Raw genomic sequence first — 23,029 nt, forward strand, 5'->3', positions numbered from 1 at the left:
GCAGTCTGAGTAAGGCAATGAAGACCCGCACGTCCTTGAGTTGAGCAGAGTGAGTAGTTTTGAAAGAATTGCGTTTCTTCACACTGTTGGGCGTAGGGACTTGTTTTGTTCAGCTCATGCTAAATTCTGGCAATGATTTAACAGGCAAGGAGCATTTTTTATTTAGTGCTGCTAAGGGTCATGCTGGTGGTGATCCTCTTTAGAAGGATTCAAGCCTTACTTATTATGGATGAGTGCAAATTTGAGTCCTGAAGGCTGTGGTTAAGTTTGAACGAGCTGTTGGACTAGTGCCGGGAATGTGATGAATGTACATTCAAGTTTGAATAGGGTAAAGTAGTTGGATTTTAATTTTGCAATTCCTGCAGGCATACAATTTGAAAAATGTCTATGCAGTCGTCGCCTGCCCTGTAACTTGATGCTGGCTTCTGTGTTTTATTTTTCTGGCTGTTGGATTGGTGTAGTTTTCTTCTGGGTCAAATCTGTATGTGCTGTGTGTGTGTGTGTGTGTGTGTGTGTTCTGTGCTTTGTCATATCTCTAAAGAGTTTCATTGTGGTTGTTCATGCTCCCTCCCAGTTCTCCCACCCAAAGTTGTACATTTGTGGTTTGTTTTTCATTCAAGTGGAAAAGTAGGATCATGCTTTCTGTTCCTCCTGCTGTCAAACTCCCACTACTGTTTGCAGGAGGTGTCTAGAGCTGTAAATTCATCCACCTGCACCATTTTAACCTTTTAATGGCTTTTATTTCCATGCTGTGGATTCTAAATCAGACTTCTCTTCCCCCTTCTGATTTCTGGACACCCTCCAGCACCTTTAGCCAAGCAGCCATTCCTCACGTCTGGCCTTGCACAGTGAGCGCTGGTGGGCTATTGAACCATGGGAGGCATCCACGCCGAGCCCAATCTTGGCTTTACCTGGTGTAGGCATGCATCCTAAGCAGGGATCGCAATTGGCTCGCCCTCAGGAGCAGACGCCCTTCTTCCCCCTCCAGCCTTGGTTGAGGAGCTTTGAGTCAGCACAGAGCGGGGATTGAACCTGTCTCCTCCCTGGCCGGAATGGGGGACTGGCTGTATCTTAGTCTTTTTGATTGCCCTACAGTCAGTGCTTCCTTGTGCAGCGGCCATGGCTGCAGCATACCCTCCTCTGAAATGCTTGCAGAAGTTTTTCAAGCTCTTCGGGATCAAGGGTGGGGGAAGGTGTGAAATTTGGTGGCAAGTTTGTGGCCAATTGTCTGGAAAGCTGCTGTATCGCCTCTGTGCTTTTATTTCATCAGATGCTTGTACCCCTGCATCTTTAAATTGGGTGAAAATGTTTTGCATCTGTTAAGTTGTAAATCTCCCACACAGGACGCAAGTAAGCGATGATCATAAGATCATACAACACGGAAGCAGGTCATCATCCCATCCATTCATTGTGTCTGTGCCAGCTCTTTGAAAGTTATCTAATTAGTCCCATTGCTCTGCTCTTTCTCCAAAGCCCTGCAAATGTCTCCCCTTCAAATATATAACCAATTCTAATTTGAAAGTTACTATTAAATCTGCTTCTGTTACCCTTTCAGGCATTGCATTCCAGATTATAACAAAACATGCGTTTTATTTTTAAATCTCCTCATCTTTCCTCTGGTTCTTTTTGCCAACTATCTTGAATCTGTGTCCTCTGGTTACTGACCCTCCTGCCAGTAGAAACGGTTTCTTCTTTCTTAATCAACACTCTTTAGAATTTTGAATACCTTGATCCATTCTCCTCTTAACCTTCTCTGCTCTAAGAACAACCCTAAATCCTCTAGTCTATCCATGTAACTGAAGTCCCTCTTCCCTGGTATCATTCTAGTAAATCCCTTCTACACCCTCTACAAGGCCTTGGTGTCATAGAGTTATACAGCACAGAAACAGGTCCTTCGGCCCATCGTGTCCTTCCTAACGTGCTCATGATGAGTTGTCTGAGAAGACCTGACTGCTGTTGCTTTCTGACAGTGTTTTTGTATTGCAGTTGCTCGTCTGATGCCATTAGGTGCAGTGTTGGTGCCAGTTTGGCTGTGACTGGAACTCTCCTAACTGTATGTCGAGCTCCTCTTGCCAGCATCTCAAATCTGTGCATTGACAGACTCCCAACATGAATACTTCAATAAGCATAGAATGATACAGTGCAAAAGGAGCACATTGGCCCATCGTGCCTGTGCTGGCTCTTTGATAGAGCTAACCAACTAGTTCCTCTCCCCTGCTCTTTCCCCATAGCCCTATAATTTCTTTCCTTCAAATATTCATCTAATTCTGTTGTGAAAGTTACTGTTGAATCTGCTTTCACCACCCTTTCAGGCAGTGCATTCTAGATCACAGCAACCCGTTGTCTAAAAGATGTTTTCTTGTGTTGTTTCTGGTTCTTTTGCCTATCGCCTTAAACCTGCGTCCTCTGGTTTACTGGACCTTCTGTCAATGGAAACAGAGTAAACTATTGTTATGACTCAGGTTGGAGGAATGCGTTATCTTTCTCTAGTTCCACAACTCCACTGGTCACAATGTATGTTTAAATATTTTACCCAGTTACCAACACAGCCAGTTATATACTTTATCTATATTAGTTTCAGAATAAAAAAAATCTGCCAACCAGGTTTCTTTAATAAACAACAAAATTATTGATTTTATTCTAAAACAAGACATATTCAATAAAGATGCAAAGCTTTAACACAGTTTGAAATATGAAAGGTTATTTTAGAAGGGTATATATTTATACTCACACACACATACCAGTTAAAGAAAAAACGTAAAGAAAAATGAAAAAACTGCCTCTGCAGAAATCAACTTAAAAAAAAAAATACTTTGGCCATATTATTAATTCTTGAAGAAAAATGATAAGATATGGAATGTTGCAGATGGCCTTTGGTCTGGCGTCTGGGTACACGTAGACGGCTGTCACTGGGATCTTTCTGGAGCAGTTCTGTTCAGGAGATATTGAGTAGTCTTACAGTCGTTTCGGGAGAATTACCGCATTAGTGGTTTCAGCTATCACACAGGGTTCTCAGAAGATTTTCCAAAACAGATGGAAAAGGATGAGTTGGGTGGCTTCTCTCTTAGTAGGCTACACACCAACAGAACATTCAAACAGTCCAAGCCAAATCAAAAAGCCAAAACTCCTGACCACCATAAACCTAGACATGTGACTTCTCTAAACAACTTCAATAGCCAGCAAGGCTCCTTATGTTTATTTTAGCCCTTCATTGTCTCTTCAGTAAGTTTTTTAAAAAAAAAATCCAAAGTGTCCTTCCAGTAACCCTTTTTAAAAAAAAAACAAATCCAGGCATCTCCTCGGTCTTTCAAATAAACCAATTTTCACAATCTTTTAAACATGAGTCCTCAAAAATATTAATAATGGAGGCACCTTCATGACACCATTAAAACCCTTTATGATTTTGAATACTTCTATCAAATCTCCTTTTTAACCTCTGTTCTAAGGAGAATAACCCCAGCTTTAGTCTCTCCGCATAATTGAAGTGCCTCATCCCTGTTCTAGTAACTCTCTTCTACACCCTCTACAAGGCTTTGATATCCTTTTGAAAGTACGGTGCCAGGATACTCCAGCTAAGGCCTTACCAGTGTTTTATAAAGGTTTATCATAACTTCCTTGCTTTTGTGCACTCTGTCTCTTTTAATAAAGATAAGAATCCCATATGCTTTTTTAACAACCTTCTGAGTTTGTCTTGCCAGCTTCAAAGATTTGTGTGTGTACATCCTCAGTTGTCTCTCTCTTCCGGAACCATTTAAAAAAAAAAGTATAATATAGTTTATTTTGCCTCTCCTCGTTCTTCCCACCAAAGTATTTCACTTCACACATCTCTGAACTAAATTGCATCTGTCACATGTCTGTCCATTTCGACAGACTCTCTGTCCTCCTGAAGTCTGCTACAATCCTCCTCATTGTTGCAACATTTTTGATTTTCACGTCAGCTGCATTGAAGACTGAATTATGTGGAGCTTTCCAGAGTCCCGATCTGAACCCAGCTATACTGTGACTTAGCATTGCTGCAAAGCAGAAGCAGCTTATAGTTCCTCCCACTTTCTAACCTAGGATACTGAAAGGGGAAGAAAGGGACTTGCATTTATGTAGAGCCTTTCACTGGCTCAGCATGTCCCAAAGTGCCTTACAGCCAATTAAGTACATTTAATGTGAGATCATTTATACAACGTACAAAGTGTGGCAGCTAAATTGCAAGGTCCCAGAAGCAGCAATGAGGTAATGACCAGGTCATCTATTTTCAATGTTGGCTGACAGATTTTTAAAAAAGTAGGACATGGAGGAGAGCTCCCCTTCCCTTCTTCCAATAGTGCTGTGGGAGCTTTTACATCTACCTGAGGGGGAATCCAGAACCTTGGTATAACGTCTCTTCTGAAAAATGGCACCTTCTGAATTGACAATCTAAATATTGTGCTCCCGTCTCTGGAATGGGACTTGAATCCACAATCTTCTTACTGAGGCGAGAGTATTACCATTGCACCACAGCTGACCCTATAAAGGGAAGGGAACTAGGAAACTGTTCTCTGGCCTTTGTAATTCGTTGGCTGTCAAGCACTTTGGGAAGCCCTGAGGTTTTTTTTTCAGTGCTCCTCACCCTCCTTTAAGCCCCCGTTTGCCTTTTCCAGTGCAGCAGAGTTACTTCAATTTTAAATGGTAGGCTCCCTGTTGGTTCGCAGTTATCCCACTGGTAGCTTGCACCGCATTACAAATGAACACTGACCAAGGAAGATGGTTTAGGGTTCCAGTGGGGTCACAGCGGTAAAGAGAAATCCTGCCCCACTGTTACCCCGTTGGCACTCCAGCTCCTGGTGCTCTCACTACTGCCCTAGCCGAGACTGCCTAATTCGGGGAATGAAATGGGACGGCTTGCTGTTGCGCGTTTGGCTTGCTCTGTGACGAATCATGATGCCTTCACCTTCTGAGCCTTTGGGCAAACTCTGCTGACTGGTCACTTAAGGGGCGGCACAGTGGCGCAGTGGTTAGCACCGCAGCCTCACAGCTCCAGCGACCCGGGTTCAATTCTGGGTACTGCCTGTGTGGAGTTTGCAAGTTCTCCCTGTGTCTGCGTGGGTTTCCTCCGGGTGCTCCGGTTTCCTCCCACATGCCAAAGACTTGCTGGTTGATAGGTTAATTGGCCATTATAAATTGTCCCTAGTATAGGTAGGTGGTAGGGAAATATAGGGACAGGTGGGGATGTGGTAGGAATATGGGATTAGTGTAGGATTAGTATAAATGGGTGGTTGATGGTCGGCACAGACTCGGTGGGCCGAAGGGCCTGTTTCAGTGCTGTATCTCTAAACTAAACTAAACTAACAGTTCCACGCTGTTTTGTGGAGTTTGTCATGCTAGGCCCCCACCTGCCAAGAATGTGGCACGTTAATTTTGTCATGAACATTGATTTTAAACTGTTGCTGGAGCGAGGAAATGACTTGTTAAACAGATCAGCCATGGCTGGAAAATACATTTGCATAATAACAGACAGTGCTTGGAAAGACAAAGGACCATTACCTGACACATTCAACCCACAATGGATGTTGATCACTGGACAGTGGGGCAGGGGGGGTGGGTGGTGGAGGGTGAGGAAGTGCAATCCAGGGCCTGCTGGGGTGATGCAATCCACAGGGGCCAGGACTGGTTGGACCAGTTAGTCACATGACTAACTGGCTGTTCCAGGGTTTTTTGAACTAGATACAGTGTGTGAACGGAGAAAGACTGTTTGCTCCTGGACTGAGAAGATCTCTCCTGTCTGCTCCCATCTCTTTCTCACAAGCCTCTGAATCCACTGAAGACAAATGAACCCCAAGAGAGAAAAGTCTCCTACAGCGAACAAGGTTTAAGAAGAATACCGGGCCCGAACAAAAAGCAAGAACAACCTACAATCAAGGACTCTACAATGAGCTCGAAGAACCATAACAAAAACTCTTCAAATACTGCCTCAAACTTTTCCACTTTATTTTTCTTCTCTTTTCTGTCTCTATTTGCATGTGTGTATTGCATATGCATGCTAGCGTGGGCACGCATGTATCCATAGGCGTCAGCCGAATTAGAATTTAAGTTTAATAAATTTCAACTTTTCTTTAAACCTAAGAAAACCTGTTTGTGCTCGTTTCTTTGCCTTATAATTGAAAAGCAGTTAACAAGGATTCACCAAGGGGGAGCTAAATACAGTGTGTTTAAAAATAAAACCCTGTTATGGTAAGACCAGGTGAAGGTTGAGAGGGACCCCGAGACAACTTTCTTATCTGGTCGTAACAAATTAATTAATTGTTTCAGTCAGTAGATTATCAGAATCAAATTTTAAACTGCAGGAATAAAATGATAAAGTATGTAAAATGAACCACAGAACGTCTGACTTGTATCATGTCTAAATACCTAAATTCTTTTTGAATCTATGTAGCATACTTGACAATTGAGTAGTGATGTGTTCCACTAACATGCATTGTTGTGCTTTAGGGTGTTATCACTGGAAGTCTTTGATTCTTGTTTCTCCATATACTGAGGTACTAAGTCCCAAAGTCCCTCAACAGTGGCCAACATTCAGTGACATTACAGCCTTGTAGCTGGCTCTGCTTCTGGTGCAGAAGTGGTTTGAGCACATCCGATTGATACTTTAATTGAAGCTGCCCCTCCAGAAACACATGAATCCCCATCCGTCCTGATCATCGAAATGTGTGTTTCTTAAAAAAAATCATTTGTCATCATCCCTGTATAGCAGGTGCCCCACAGGGGAGAGAGAAATTGCTTTTGTCTTTCAGTTGGAGCATTTAAACCACAGTGGATGTAAAATATCCCATGGCACTTTGTGAAGAAGCTTGGGGAATCCTTCACATTTATGCCTCAAACAACAGAACTAAAACAGATTATCTAGTCATTGCTGTTTGTGGGACCTTTCCTGTGTGTAAGGTGACTACACTTTAAAAGTACTTTATTAGCTGTAAATCACTTTAGGATGTCCTGAGGTCGTGAAAGATGTTATGTAAATGCAATTTTTTTTCTCTTTCTTTTGTGAATCTCCTAACGGGCATCTGGAGTTTTTTTTAAAATATTCATTCTTGGGATGTACGTGTCACTGGCAAGGTTGGCATTTATTGTCCATTCTTGGTTGCCCAGAAAAGGTGGCGATGATGGTGGGCTTTCTTCTTAAACCACTGATGATGGCTTGATGTAACTCTTTAGGTCAATTCAGAGGCGGTTAAGAGTCGACCATGTTGATGAGGGCCGAGAATCCATATGTAGGTCAGACCGGGTAAGGACGGCAGGTTTGCTTCCCTAAAGGACATTAGTAAACCAGTTGGGTTTATGACAATCCAACAATCCATGGTCATTTTTACTGATACCAGCTCTTTTAGTTCCATATTTTAAAAAAAAATTGAATTAAAATCTGCAAACTGCAGTGATTATGAACTATTGATCCGGGCGCCTGTTGACGAGTCCGGTAACAGTCACTGTATTACTGTCCAGCTGTACTGGCAGTGTCATCTCTGACCTCCGTGGAATGAGGAAATAAAGTTGGGTGGATTGAAGTGGGCAAGTGTAGGTTGTCTATTGGAACATCTCCAACCGTGACGGCTCTTAAAGAACATGTGAGGGAGGGGCTGAGGAAAATAAGTCTGTGTGACAGTGCAGTGAAATTCCTTATAGAAGACTAAATAACATGAGATCTGTGCCAAACCAAAGGGCGGCACAGTGGCGCAGTGGTTAGCACCGCAGCCTCACAGCTCCAGCGACCTGGGTTCAATTCTGGGTACTGCCTGTGTGGAGTTTGCAAGTTCTCCCTGTGTCTGCGTGGGTTTCCTCCGAGTGCTCCGGTTTCCTCCCACATGCCAAAGACTTGTAGGTTGATAGGTAAATTGGCCAGTAGCAATTGCCCCTAGTATAGGTAAGTGGTAGGGATATGGTAGGAATATGGAATTAGTGTAGGATTAGTATAAATGGGTGGTTGATAGTCGGCACAAACTCGGTGGGCCAAAGGGCCTGTTTCAGTGCTGTATCTCTAAAACTAAAAATAGAAAGTTTACCCAAAATATCCAGCTGAACTCTTCCAAACTTTGATGCAGGCAGATCCTTCAAAAGACAATATAAACGCAGCCGTCAAGCGAGCAGCATCAGGCCTTGCCACGCTGTGTGCTCTGTTTATTTGGTTTGTGGGATTTATTGACCCAGTGAGGTTCTAAATTCTTTCTTCATAAAAACAAGAAATGCTGGAAATACTCAGCAGGTCTGGCAGCATCTGTGGAGAGAGAAGCAGAGGTCACGTTTCAGGTCAGTGACCTTTCATCAGAACTTCAAATGTGATGCTGAGAGAGGGGAGTTTAGGACATTGAAAATGCAAGGTGCGGGAGAACTGAATCTCCTTGCTCTAACCTTTACCTGATCTGTCCCTTTTGGAAATGGTAGAGAATCTGAGACTGGGCATGGAGTCCCTCCCTCACACCACTTCATACTTATTGATTTCAGAATCGTGAATCTAATTTTAAAACTGTCCAGATCAATTGTTCTAAACACTTGTATCATGTGCAGCTCTCAAAAGAAGGTGGTACAAAATCCCAGATGGATTTCAGTTTTTTCTTTTTTTTTACCCATTCCATTTCCCCAAAAGGCATTGTTGACTCCTTGCTTAGATGGCCAACTGAGTCCCAGACCTTACAAGTATGCATGTTGTTTCACATACTCCTCTCGCACAGTGTATTTGGTTCATTCTTTTAGCACTTCTCCACAGCATGACAATGAGCAGAGTTTGAGGGAGAGAGAAAGGAACAGAGAGTGATGTTTGCACTCCCATTTTCCTAAAAAAAAAAGAGGTAGTGCAGGCATTACTCATACATGTGTGGTTTTCTTGGTTGGGGTATGTGTGTCAGATTGGCAGTTCTCTGTTAACCACAACCCTCTGTGCATTGTAGCAGTGATGCTGCTGATTTGTACTGATGGACAGGATGTGAAGGCGTTCGAGAGGTGGCAGAGAAGTAGGATACAAATTTTGCTTTTAAAAAGAGGTCCAAAATTAGGTTAACAGTATTTTGTAGCTTTGTGAAACTTAAAAGTGCAGTGCATATTTGAGAATATTGGTTCATCATGGGAAGTTCTGCCTGGAATTCTGTGTAAAATTGGGAAAATCCAGTCCTCAAGCCAGGCCTAGATGTGCTCCGACTGTGCACCATTATAGCCGATTGCATTCTCCAAATTGCTCGGCCATTTGTTTGGATGGACATCTCCACTTTACTAGGTCAGGCTTAAAAAAAAAACACTAAACCCTTTTCTGCAACAGTTATCATTTGTCCTGTGTCTCTGACTTCCAACTTTATCACAGGTCCTCATTGGGTTCCCACCCAACTTTTGTTTTTTTTCTCCTCCAATTCTACCTAAGGAGTACTAAAATATCATTGAAAATCTGCTAGAAGTCAGGTTTTGGCCTTTTTCAGATGCAGAATGTCTGCACATGCCTGAGGTTCGCTTGAGACTAGGACTCTGACCTCAACAATTACAGTGAGCTGTGGGTGCCTGTTGAGGCAATGCCTCAACTTGGGCTGACTCCTCTGTCAGCATGCTCCTCAGCTAAGTTCTTGGGGTGGGGCGGGGGATGGAAGAAGAGAACGTGAGGTGCGCTAGCCTGGGCCGGTAGCAGTCCACAGTGGAGCCAAGAGGAGCACTTATAAAAACCTGAGTGGAGCAAGCCTGGTATGTGCTCAGCTTCATACTAACCAATATCTGGGCTTGGTCCTGAGCAAGCATTAAGCCCCTTATTAACATATATAAGGGGGCCTAATGCCAGTTTTAGATGGCTGCCATGGATGCCTGAATTGTGTCCAACCCAAAACACAGTGTGCAACATTAGATGTGATTCTGTGATTGGACAACATTTACTAACATCCTCAGTGTGCTAAGAATTACGCTGACAACCAATTTAATATTCAGTTGGGCTCACAGTATGGCACATTTGCGCGCACTGGAAGCTACATATATTAATAATACACAGGGCCCTGTTCTTTGCAGACAGAAAGAACATGTACACACATTGTGCCTGTTTCAGCTTATCAAAATAAGTGACAGCCATTCGCTGATTCATTCCTCAGGGTAATGCCTTGACCAATCAGAGTCAAGCTGACTGATTTACAATTCAAACAAAGCTTGGCAGTTAGTCACCGTAAACTGGTGCATTCTCCATGGCCACGCCTCTATCAATCAGGGTCCTCTTGCCAACCATTCAGCACTTTCTTCTCATACAGTATAAATTTGTTGCTGCCCTTCCATAGGTCTTCTTGCGAATTGTGCTGAAGATTTCCAAGACAAAAAGCTTCAACAAAATGTATCTATTTTCAGCAATACTCAAGTTCTGTATTACCAAACAACTTCAGGAGTTCTTGGGGTATGGGAGGTGGCACTGTGGAACTGACACAAATGGGCACAGCAGGGGTTTAATTTCTAAGAGTATAGGAATTGCTAATCAAAACAAGACCAAGACCCATCTGCTTCAGCTTCCATCAAACTTGTGGTCAGGCAGTAGAGTTCTTGGGCATTCCATTCCTGATTTTAAAAAAATCACATTGTTATTAATAGTCAGTGCTGTAACACTTCCTCTCCTGCATAGTTTTTTAAAAAAGAAACGTTAATATATTTCAGTTGTTTGTTTCAGGGCGTCTGACTCACCTCACCTCACTGAGAGGAAGCAGCATCTCCGTGTGTTTTCGGTCTTCCTGCTCTGTGTGTTTCTGTCACTCGTGAGGACCCAAATAAAATAAATTATAATTAAGCCAGAGCTCTTTGTGTGCGTTCTACATCAATACAGTGATTCAGTATGTGGCTGTGTGTGCGTACAATGAAATCAACTATCTTTCTTTTTGAACATACCTGTTGAATTTTCTCTCTCCCTTTTTTCTCACTCTCTTTCTTTCACTCTCTTTTTTTTCTCTCGCTCTCTCTCTTTCCCCCCCCCCCCCAACTTCCACCTTTATCTATCTTTCCTTAATTTGATTTCTATCCTGTTTTCACAGACTGCCAGGCTGCAGGTGTCTATGCTGCAATCTCTGTAGAGTCTCTACAGCTTTAATAGGGCACAATCATTCAGTGCAGTTCTGTGAATTGGCAGAGCATTGTTTTGCTTTCTTTTGATCTCGGGAGAAAGTAAGATCTACTACATCCAACAATTCCAGGGGTGCCTGAAATATTTTAAACCCTGTACTGAACCAGCATGAAATTGGTTTTTAGGTGCTCCTGCCAGCTCCACAGCACTACTGTGGATTTCACCTGGCTTGTGCCACCCTACCTCGTTCTCTTCTTTCCACCCCAATTTTTCCCTACCCCCTACCTCCCCAGCACTGAGCTGAGGACGATGCTGGTCGAGCAGCTGACCTCCAGAGGCTCAACAGTCACTCACAGCTCTTCGCAATTCTTGAGAGGCTTGAGTCCTAGTCTCGCGTGAGCCTCAGGCATGCACGACCATTCTGCATCTGTAAATGCCAAAACTGATTTCTTGGGTTTTTTTTAAAAGGTAGAGCACGACTTCTGATAGAATTGGATGAGAAAAATGAACAACAAAAGTCGGGTGGGAGCCCAATGAGAGCCTATTGTTACGACCAGGTGAGAAAGGTGTCTAGGGGTCCTTTTCAGCCTTCACTTGGTCTTACTGTAACAGGGTTTTATTTTTTAACATACCGTGTTTTGAGCTCCCCCTAGGTGAATCCTTGTTCACTGCTTGCTTTATAATTCGAAAGTGATGAGCACAAACAGGCTTTCTCAGCTTTAAAGTAGAAAAGTGAAATTTTATTAAACTTAAACTCTAATTCAGTTAATGCCTATAGATACACAACACGCCTACGCTAGCATGCACACGCGATACACACATGCAAATAGGGACAGAAAAGAGCAGAAGAAAAATAAAGTGAAAAATTTTGAAGCAATCTCTGAAGGGGGTTTGTTACCGTGCTTCGAGCTCACTGTAGAGTCCTTGTTTGTAGGTGGATCTTGCTTCTCGTTGGGGCCCAGCATTCTTCTTAAACCTTGTTCACTGTTGGAGACTTTTCTCTCTTGGGGTTCATGTGTCTTCAGTGGGTCTTGGAGTTCCATGAGAAAAAGATGGAAGCAGATAGGAGAGAGATGTTCTCAATCTAGGAGCCAGGCGCTTTTCTGCCAGTTCAAAACTCTGTAGCAAGTTCAAATTAAAAAAAAACTCCAGTGTCCCAGCAGGTTAGTCATGTGATTAGCTGGTGTGCTCACATCTATTTGTGCATTTGGCCATCTTAGCAATCAACCTGGAATGCTAGCTCCTCTAACTTCAACATCTGGTAATCAAAAGTCCATTGTGGATTGAATGTGTCAGGAAAGGGTCTTTTGTCCCTTTTAAGCACTGTCTGTAAATATGCAAATGTCTTTCCGTTCAAGGGTCTGGTGCTTTTTTAAAAAAAAGCAAGTTCTTCAGTAACAGTTTAAAATCAATGTTCATGTGGCAAAATTAATATGCCTCATTCATGGCAGGTGGAGTCCTGCATGACACTATGCTGAAGTTGGAAGTCGAAGGCAGAGCAAAGAAAAAAGGGACTTGTATTTATATAGCGCTTTTCACGATCATCGAACATCTCAAAATGGTTTACAGCCAATGAAGTACTTTTGAAGTGTACTCACTGTTGTAATTTAGGAAATGTGGCAGCCAATTTGCACACAGTTAGCTCCCATAAAAAGCAATGTGATAATGATCAGGCAATTTTTTTTGTGATATTGATCGAGAGATACATGTTGTCCAGGACACTGGGGATAACACTCCTCCTCCTCTTCGAAATAGTACCAAGGGATCATTTAAATCCACCCGAGAGGGTAGACAGGGACTTGGTTTAACGTCTCATCCCAAAGACAGCACCTCCAACAGTGCAGCATTCCCTCAGTACTGTGCTGGAGCATCAGCCTCGATTTTTGTGCTTTCATCCTGGAGAGGGGCTTGAACCCACAACCTCCTGACTCCAGGACGAGAGCAACCCACTGAACCACGGCTGGTAATATATAGAGGACGCTGACAACTATTTCAGAAAAAGGTTTAGGGTTTTTTTTGCCTGACCTGTACAGTGGAGTTGGCTACACATGCGTGTGATCAGCTAAAATAATAGTGCACAGTTGGAGCACATCTGGGCCTGCCTCAATGACTGGATTTTCCCAATTTTACACTGGATTCTCTGCAGAATTTCCCATAATAAACCACCATTCTCAGATATGTACTGCACTTCTAAGTTTCTTAAAACTACACAATACTGTGGGCTGAATTTTACGCTGCCCCAGCTGGTTGGATGGTGGCGTGGGGGCAGTGTAAAATTGATTGGGAGGCTCCGGGAGGCCTACCCGCCCTGCTTCTGCCTCCAGCCACGTTTACAGCGTTGGGTGGGGGGTGGGAAACGGCCCGCCCACCCAAGGCCAATCAAGGCCCTTAAGTGGCCACTTAAGGGCCCTCGCCCACCTCCACAGGTATTTTACCCGTGGCAAGTGGGCATACTAGGGACTTGAATGGCAGCCTAGCGATAGCTGCCGGCCTTTCTGTGCCCCCGGGGGGCATGGCGATCAAGCACAGGGTGCCCGATTGAGGACCCCGCTTCCCAACTCACCTCCGGGACCCAAGACGCGCCCCCCCAAAATGACCACTCCAGCCTCACCAAGGAAGGGCTGATCCCCCTGGTGAGGCATGCCCCTACTTACCTTCCCTCCTCGATCCATGGCTTTGGCTGTGCTGTAGTCCCAGCAGTGGCCACCACTCCCTGTGGCGCTACTGGGACTAAGAGCTGCTGGCCCGCTGATTGGCCAACAGCTCACTAAGGCGGGACCTCCTCCCTCAAGTGGGTGTAAGTCCCGCCTCGGGACAATTAAAGTCCGGGGACCCGTAAAATGCAGCACGGATTCCCGGGCTAGGTGGAAGCGGGTTCGCCACCGAATTCCCGTCCTCCTACGGTAAAGTCCAGTCCTGTAAATCTCCCCGTATTGTTGGGCCTGTTTTTAAAGTAATGTTGATTTGTATCCTATGTGTAGGAGCCTGCTGTGCCATCTCTGGTCAATAATGGAATGACCTCACATTCTTTCCTTAGTACAATCAGCAGCATCACTGCTACAGTGCACAGAGATAGGGCTGAGGTCATTACAGAAATTGGCAATCTGGCACCTACATTCTACCCAAGAAAACCACACATGTATGAGAAATGCCTGCACTGCCTCTTTCTATTTGGAAAGTAGGGGTGCAGATATCACCTCGTCATCACACTCTGTTTCTTCCTTTCCTGCTCAACCTCTGCTCATTGACATACTGTGGAGAAATGTGATGAAAATAAACTGAATACTTGAAACAAGTGTGATTTTACTATGATAAAGTAATTGAACTGACAGGGCCAGGCTTCATCTACAACAACAACTTTCATCTCTATAGCGTTTTCAACACAGTAAAGCGTTCCATCGTGCTTCATGCGAGCGTGTCTGTCAAAGTTTGACGCCCAGCCACGTGACTAAAAGCGTTGCTAACGAGTTAGATTTTAAGGAGAGTCTTAAAGAAAGAGAGAGGTTGAGGGTTCGGTAGGGAATGGCCTAGGCAGCTGAAGCAGAAGTTATTTCTGTCTGTGAGGCCCAGATTGTATTGAGAATGACCTAATTGTTTAGGGGCAAGGGTGGGGTTACTGGAAGCGCAGTTGGCTAGAACTTTCACTTCATTTTTAAAACCTTAGTTTGAGTCAGCTCAGACTAATAGAACCAATCTCTCTCTGACAGCTGTTTGGAGCCATAGGGGAAACGAGCAATCTCCTCTGAGCAATCTCACTCCGGACAATAGAAGCAAAGCATAGAACGGTTAACGAAGGGTAGCGTTCTGAGGTTAGAATTGAGATACATGATTAGAACAGCTCTACTCTGAAGCTAACCTGATGAAGCTTGCGGTGCACATTGGTGCTGCTGGTGGAGGATTGCTCTACGGAGTACAGTGGTGTCATGGTTACCTTACTGGATGAATCTGGAGAACGTGAGTTCAAATCCCACCATGGCGCTTTGAGAATTTGAAAACAATTTAGTAACAAAAAAAAGCTGGTATTAACAAAAGTGACCATGAGCTGTTGGATTGTTGTTAACATTCTGGGTGCTGGGAATGTTTACATGGGGGGAACAACTTGTGGGGATTTTGGTGTGGTTCATGAGATTCTACAAAGATTCCGAGAGAAATGTTCAGTATTAATACAAACTCTAGGACAGGACCGGTGTTGAATGTGATACCTCCAGCCATGCAGCATGTCCTGTGTCAGCCTGGCTTATGTGCTTTACAGTGCAGTTTGAAACCAGCAACCCGAACATTGACGGGCACAAATCGGCCCCTTTAAGTTCCTGCCTTTGTGCGGCTGTGCAAAAAGTTTCAAGGTCCCATGCACTTAAAATGAATGGGCCGTGCACTACAGAAAAGAATTAGAGGCGACCTTGAGCTTGGATACAGCATGTAAGAGTTTGGCATTCTTGTCTGCGAGTTAAAGCCTGGCTACTTGACCCAAACCCGATTACATGTGTCGGCTTCGGGTCTGGTTGGGTCTGTATTCTGCGTCCAGCATTCGGGCTCGGGTCGGGCTGGACTGTACTGTTTTGTTTCGTATTGTTTTCGTTTTAATCTACCACTTTTATCTGTTTCGATAATATTTTCGGTTCGGGTCAGGCATTTAAAAAAAAATTAAAGGACTCGGGGCCCGGGTCGGGTTCGGATTGGCTGTTGTCAGGTCGGGCCCGGGTCGGGTTTTATTTTAATTTTTAAAACCAATATAAATTTTGCAGAAACTCTATTTGTGTTGGACGTAACTTGCGCTTGAAGTTTCTCAATCTATTGCACTGCTTTGGCTGATCTCGGGCAAATTGCGCTGATATTGCTGAGTGGAAACTGCATCCAACTCAACTCAAAGTAAGTTAACATCATTTTCATTAGCCAGGGCGTAACGGGAGGAAATTAATCCCTTTTGGCAGTTGACATTATCCATCTGTATGAAATTGCTCTGCATTATTTTAACAAGGGAATACTGTTATTTTAAAATAAGAGAGGAATACTATGCAAATATGTTGGTACGTTCAGTACTACGAACAACAGTTTTTACTTCACTGGTGATGGACTGCCTGAGTAAAATCCCTCAGCCCCATATAATACCAGCTCTGTTCAATTAATTCATGTCACTGGCCTGTTCCCTTTTTCAAAAATAACTGTCAAAGCGCCAGGCTCCTGGTCCTTTCAAAGGACTTTCCAAAGTTTATTTTGAGTTGTTTGCAATAAGGTTACTAAATTGGAAATTTTAGATTGTTAACTGAAAGCTTGCAGTTTATTTATTTATTCCACTCATCCCTTTTATTCCCACCACTCACCTCAATGGAGAAATGCATCACTCGAGCTCACAAGATATTTATGAATGAGGAAAACCATTTGGCCCATATTCGTTTGTTCGTTTGTTCATTCGTCTGTCCATCCAGAAGGGGTCTTCCATTTCTCTTTCCCCCCCACCCCGACCCAATTATTGCAGAAACTAATTGATTCCAAGGTTTATGCCTTCCCTCCTCTATGCTCAACATTCTGTGGGTGAAGGGAAACTTGCTGCTATTGGTCCCAAGTTTGTCTTTTTACCAGTTTCAACCTGTTTGCACGTGTGTCCTTGTCCCATTGTTTGTGAGGTGAGGAATTTGTGTGCTTTGTTGAAATCACAGAATTGATCCCGCATTCTCACTTCTTCCTGCATAACCTTGGGAGAAAAGCATTGTACGGAGAAGGCCAGGAGGTCCCACACCCTCTTTAGACTCACCGGATTTGGCTGGCTGTTGGTTGGAGCACATGCGCGACAGCATGTTCCCATGTTCCTTTACCTTTCTCGAGATTTCTTGTTGCCGTTTTACAGCTGAAGTTTGTGACTTGGGATACTGCTATCGTAGTGACTGCTCCATTTGGCTCTGTGTCATTTAATGGTGCTGGGTGGAATCGGAGAACATTGGTGCTGGATAGGAGCGGGAGCTTGACGGATTGAGGGAAAGAAATTCTAGAACGTTGGGCCTGGATGGCTTCAGCCATCCAATGGTGGAGCCAGGGATAGGCACCAACATGTTGCACCACGGACATTTGACAAATTTATTGACAGCCACGGACACGGGGGCAACTAATCTGTATATAAAGTGTTTAGCCAATCTAACGCCATCAAAACACAGTCCGATTTAAAATACATTTCTCCCTATCTAGTGTGATGCCTGGCATTGCTTTTGATTGCCCAAGTAGTCTATGTCTGCCCGCGTACTTGGTGTAGTGATGCGGAGAATTCGGATAGATGCCCATCTGGCAGGAGAAATCATGATCTCTCTTCCCCCTCTCTGACTTCACCACCCCTGCCCTGTGTCCATCCCCCCTACCCCTCTCTGTGTCCATCCCTGCCCCCCTGGGCTGGTGCTTGTTTAAAGAGCTGCCTGACTTTCTGCGTGCTGGCCTGGTTCCTGCTCTCCCCTCTGCTTCTTTCTCCCTCTTCCCCGCAGCAGCCATTCCCATTTACTCCCTGAACCGTGTGAAAACAGCAAGGGTGGCCGATCGTGTACTGTAAATTGCCAGTCAGTGCTCATCCCACCCAGGCAGCCTGCTGTCCGTCACAATGACCAGTCACAGACAGGTGTCTGCCGTTTGTCAGAAACCGGTCCTACCTCTACCCGATGTATACCAAGGCTGCTTAGACAGCACCTTCCAAACCCGTGACCTCTACCACCTGGAAGGACAAGGGCAGCAGATGCAAGGGAAAACCACCACCTGCAAGTTCCCCTCCAAGCCACACACCATCCTGACTTAGCCGTTCCTTCACTGTCCCTGGGTCAGACTCCTGGAACTCCCTAACAGCACTGTGGGTATACCTACCCCAGATGGATGGCAGCTGTTCAAGAAGGCAGCTCACCACCACCTTCTCGAGGTTAGAGATCTTGGAGGACTCCGAAATCACAGGACTAGAAGTCACAAAGATAAGGAGGGACAAAGCCATGAAGGTCTTTAAACATAAAGATGAGAAATTTAAAGTTGATCCAATTTAGATCAGCGAGCGTAGGGATAACCGATTTGTTATGAGTTAGGATATTAGGATATAGTTAGGATAGAACAGCAGAGTTCATGGAGGGTGGAAGATTAGAAACCAGCCTGTAGAGCATTGGAGTAGTCGAGTCTGGCAGAGGTGAAGGGATTGTTCAGGGTTTCTGCAGCACGCGGACTTGAGGCAGGGTTGGAGTTGGGTGATGTTAAGTGGATGGAGGTGGGCAGCCTTTGTGATGGAGTGGAAATAGAACTGTTAAGCTATAATTTGCTTAGCAACACGGAATGAGGAATTGTTGCACTATTTGTTGAGTAGCAATGACTGACCTGCTGTGACATCACCAAATGTCAACAACGAATAACCTGACGTCTTACAGGAAGTACGATAAAAATGTAGGATTATATTTAAGCTCAGGTTTCCTAATTCATAGAGTTCAGAATGGAAAATATGAGGATGCAAATTGTATGTAAGAAGCTATAGGAGTGCCACTGATACAATGTATAGTGAGTAAGTGGATTTTTATATGAACTTTTATTAATGTTAATTAAGATATTGATCATAATACCAACAAGATTTGTCATTCTGTCAGCTCGCTAATCAACACTAAAGTTTCTAGTTGGCTGCAATGCTATTTTTTTACTTGAGAAATTGCACAATTTTCTTGATGTTTCTGTGGTTTATCAGGAGATTAAATCAATTTTATCCGTGATGGCATGAATGGTATCAGATTTCTTCAAAGGGATGTGGGCTCCATGAACCAAATAAATGTGCATTTCCACATGAGAACTGCTAGACGGATACAAGGTGGTTTGCAGTTTACCATCATATGATACAACGATAATGGAGCTGTGGCCAATCATGATGATTGATCTCTATCAGTGAGTCTACAGCAAAGCTCAGCTGAGGAAAACCCCTGTGCTGCTATGTTTTGGGACCCCAATGTCCAAAGTTGCTTGTTGTTCCCATGCATGTTGCACCAACTCCACGTCATGTCTGAAAATACTCGCCCAACCCCTTTCTTCTATAGCCAGATGCAACATTTCTGCTTGCCCCCTGAAAAGTCATTAAGTAAAACCCATAGTGTCCATCTTTTCACCTTCATTAATTCAGTGCCCTGTTGTGCTCTGTGGCATAACACCTTGATTTCCATGAAATATTTTATCAACTTCTGCTCTGTTGTGCCTAGTAAACATTTTGTAGTTGGGACTTCCTGGCGTAGTGACTTGTAATTTTTAAGTGTTTGCTCTGGCAAGAACAGTAAGTTCTGCAACATATTGTTACGACCTGGTGAGAAAGAGGTCCAGGGTTCCCTTTCAGCCTTCACCTCGTCTTGCCATAACAGGGTTTAATTCTAAACACACTGTGTCTTTAGCTCCCCCTTGGTGAATCCTTGTTCACCACTTTCAAATGATAAGGCAAATAAACCAGCACAACAGGCTTTCTTAGGTTTAAAGAAGAAAGATTGAAATTTATTAAAATTAAACTTTAATTTGATTGACGCCTATGGATACATGCGCGCCCACGCTAGCATGCATACGCGATACACACATGCCAATAGAGACAGAAAAGAGCAGAAGAAAAGTAAAGTGGAAAAGTTTGAGGCAATATCTGAAGAATTTTTGTTACAGTTCTTCGTGCTTATTGTAGAGTCCTTGATTGTAGGTTGTTCTTGCTTTTCGTTGGGGCCCAGTATTCTTCTTAAACCTTGTTTGCTGTAGGAGACTTTTCTCTCTTGCGGTTCATGTGTCTTCATTGGATTCAGAGGCTTGTGAGAAGGAGATAGGGGTAGACAGGAGAGATCTTCAGTCCAGGAGAAAACAGACACTCTGAGTTCAAACTGTTTGTACAATTCAGAAGAACCCAGGTTGCCAAGCAGGTTAGCTATGTGATTAACTGCTCTGACCACGTCTTGGATTGTATCATCTTAGCAGTCTCTGGAATTCTCCTCTTACACACAATACCTGGTGATCAACATCCATTGTGGGTTGAATGTGTCAGGGAATGGTCCTTTGTCTTTCCAAGCACTGTTTGTTAATATGCAAATGTCTTTTCCAGCCACGGCTGATCTGTTTAACAAGTACTTTCTTCATTCCAGTAACAGTTTAAAATCAATGTTCATGACAAAATTAATGTGCCTCATTCTTGGCAGATGGGGGCCTAGCATGACAATTGTGTATGTATTTGCTAATTTAGATTAATCTTTGGAACATGTGGTCTTTTCCTGGCCCGATAGCTAGTCAGTTTTATTTTGTTGTTGGAAGAAGTTGATGAATGGTCCATTAGCTATTTTTGATCATCTATCCATATACCCAATAGTCTGGATTGGACAAAGGGGAAGAATCCTAACTTATATTCTTGCTTCTCAATGCTGGGCATGAGTTCTGTCATCAATATGAAAATTAACAAACTTGTTTCCATATATGTAGGGGGAATTGTACCCTGGCGACAGGGGTCTTGACGTCCGGAAAAAGCAATGCCGAGATCCCAGTGTTGCCTCTTCCGTGGGAGGCCCGCCGCATCTAGTGCTGATCAGGCACTTAAGTGGACAGCAGCGGGCCTTCCACGGGATCAAGGACTCTGTCGCCAGAAGTCCTGCAAAGGTGGTGGCTGCTGCTGGAGGAGCACCTAGCGGAGGCCAAGGAGCTTCGCTGGAACCAGGCCTTGGGTAGGTCAGGGCGGGAGGGGCCTCGTGGGGGGGGGTGGTGGGGGAGAGGGGTTGGTGGATGGCAGCAAGGGCAGGGGGGTGGCTCTCAATGGCCCCCCACTTTCCAATGCCGCGTCCCTCATGCTGTTTTCCATGTCGTGTTTCCTGTGCGGCGACACAGCCGCTTGCCGCACGGCTATTTGTGGCTGCGGTGGGAAAAGGCCCTTAATTGGGAGTTAATTGCCCATTTAAGGGCCTCTATTGGCAGCGTTGTGGGAAGGCAGTTCACAGGACCTCCTGCCACCTGACTAAATTTTGGCAGAGGTGGGTTGGTGGCTGGTTCAGCTAAGTTTCTGGCCAATGGTAATCCCCAGGATGTTGATAGTGGGGGATTGAGCGATGGTAATGTAGTTGAACATCGAGGGGTGATGGTTGGATTCTCTCTTATTGGAGTCGGTCATTGTGTGGCATGTTTGTTACTTACCACGTGTAAGCTCAAGCCGGAATGTTGTCCAGGTCATGCTGCATTCTGGCATAAAGGAATAAAAGAAAGACTTTCATTTACATAGCGCTTTTCATGACTGATGGATGTCTCAGTGTTCAGCTGATGAAATACTTTAAAAGTGCAGTCACTGATGTAATGTAGGAATTATGGCAGCCAATTTGTGCACAGAAAGCTCCCATAAAGAGCAATGTGATGATGACCAGATAATCTGTTTCTGTGATGTGGATTGAGAGATAAATATTGGCCAGGACACTGGGGATAACACCCCTGCTCTTCTTTGAAATAATACCATGGGATCTTTTACATCCGTCTGAACAGGCAGATGGGGCCGCTGTTTAACATCTCATCCGAAGGACGGCACCTTCAACAGTGTAGCACTCCCTCAGCACTACACTGGAGCATCGGTTTTGATGCTAGATAATTGACAATCTAGTGGTGCGAGACCCCTTGGGGACGAGCGACCATAATATGATAGAATTCTTCATCAAGATGGAGAGCGACGTAGTTGATCCTGAGACTAGGGTCCTGAATCTTAGTAAAGGAAGCTACGAAGGTATGAGGCACGAGTTGGCCATGACGGATTGGGAAACGTTACTTAAAGGGATGATGGTGGATAGGCAATGGCAAACATTTAAAGAGCGCATGATGAACTGCAACAATTGTTTATCCCTGTCTGGTGCTAAAGTAAAACCAGAAAGGTAGTCAAACCATGGCTTACAAGGGAAATTAGAGATAGCATTAGATCCAAGGAAGAGGCATATAAATTTGCCAGGAAAAACAACAGACATGAGGATTGGGAGCAGTTTAGAATTCAGCAAAGGGGGTTCAAGAGATTGATTAAGAAGGGGAAAATAGAGTACGAGAGCAAGCTTGCGGGGAACATAAAAACTGACTGTAAACGTTTCTATAGGTATGTGAAGAGAAAAAGATTGGTGAAGACAAATGTACGTCCCTTACAGTCAGAAACAGGGGGATTTATTATGGGGAATAAAGAAATGGCTGACCAACTAAACGTGTTCTGTCTTCACAAAGGAGGACACAAATATCATACCAGAAATGTTGGGGAACACAGAGTTTAGTGAGAGAGAGGAACTGAAGGAAATCAGTATTAGTAGAGAATTGGTGTTGGGGAAATTGATGGGATTGAAGGCCGATAAATCCCCAGGGCCTGACGGTATGCATCCCAGAGTACTTAAGGAAGTGGCCCCAGAAATAGTGGATGCATTGGTGGTCATCTTCCAAGATTCTATAGACTCTGGAACAGTAGCTACCCTCCAAACTGTAGGAAATGTAACCCCACTATTTAAAAAGGGAGGTAGAGAGAAAGCAGGGAATTATAGACCAATCAGACTGATGTCGGTAGTGGGGAAAATTCTAGAGTCCATTATCAAAGATTTTATAGCACAGCACTTGGAGAACAGTGGTAGAATCGGGCAGAGTCAGCATGGATTTACGAAAGGGAAATCATGCTTGACAAATCTACCAGAATTCTTCAAGGATGTAACTAGTAGAGTTGATGAGGGGGAGCCAGTGGATGTGGTTTATTTGGACTTTCAGAAGGCTTTCAACAGAGTCCCACATAAGAGATTAGCATGTAAAATTAAAGCACATGGGATTGGGGGTAGTGTATTGCGATGGATCAAAAATTGGTTGGCAGGCAGGAAGCAGTAGGGATAAATGGGTCTTTTTCCCAATGGCAGGCAGTGACTAATGGGGTACTGCAGGAATCAGTGCTAGGACCTCAGCTATTCACAATCTATATTAATGACTTAGATGAGGGAACTAAGTGCAATATCTCCAAATTTGCAGATGATACAAAACTGGGTGGGAGGGTGAATTGTGAGGAGGATGCAG

The 23,029-nt window shown here is 44.1% G+C and overlaps 1 protein-coding gene across 10 annotated transcripts in view; it reads left to right on the forward strand.

The window, feature by feature from the left end:
* The window catches only part of psd3l (pleckstrin and Sec7 domain containing 3, like), a 433,935-nt gene that overhangs the window by 258,128 nt on the left and 152,778 nt on the right, over positions 1 to 23,029 (forward strand). Inside the window, exon 1 of one of the 10 annotated variants that reach the window (XM_068045126.1) lies at positions 187 to 328. The exons of 8 other annotated variants lie outside the window; for them this stretch is intronic. The gene's annotated coding sequence lies outside the window, so the exon portion shown is untranslated. Of the gene's footprint in view, positions 1 to 186; positions 329 to 14,777; positions 14,978 to 23,029 lie in introns of those variants that run through there. One more of the 10 variants, XM_068045116.1, reaches the window with a different exon arrangement.

The sequence above is a fragment of the Heterodontus francisci genome, chromosome 1 (assembly GCF_036365525.1).
Source record: "Heterodontus francisci isolate sHetFra1 chromosome 1, sHetFra1.hap1, whole genome shotgun sequence".
Taxonomy (NCBI): Eukaryota; Metazoa; Chordata; class Chondrichthyes; order Heterodontiformes; family Heterodontidae; genus Heterodontus; species Heterodontus francisci.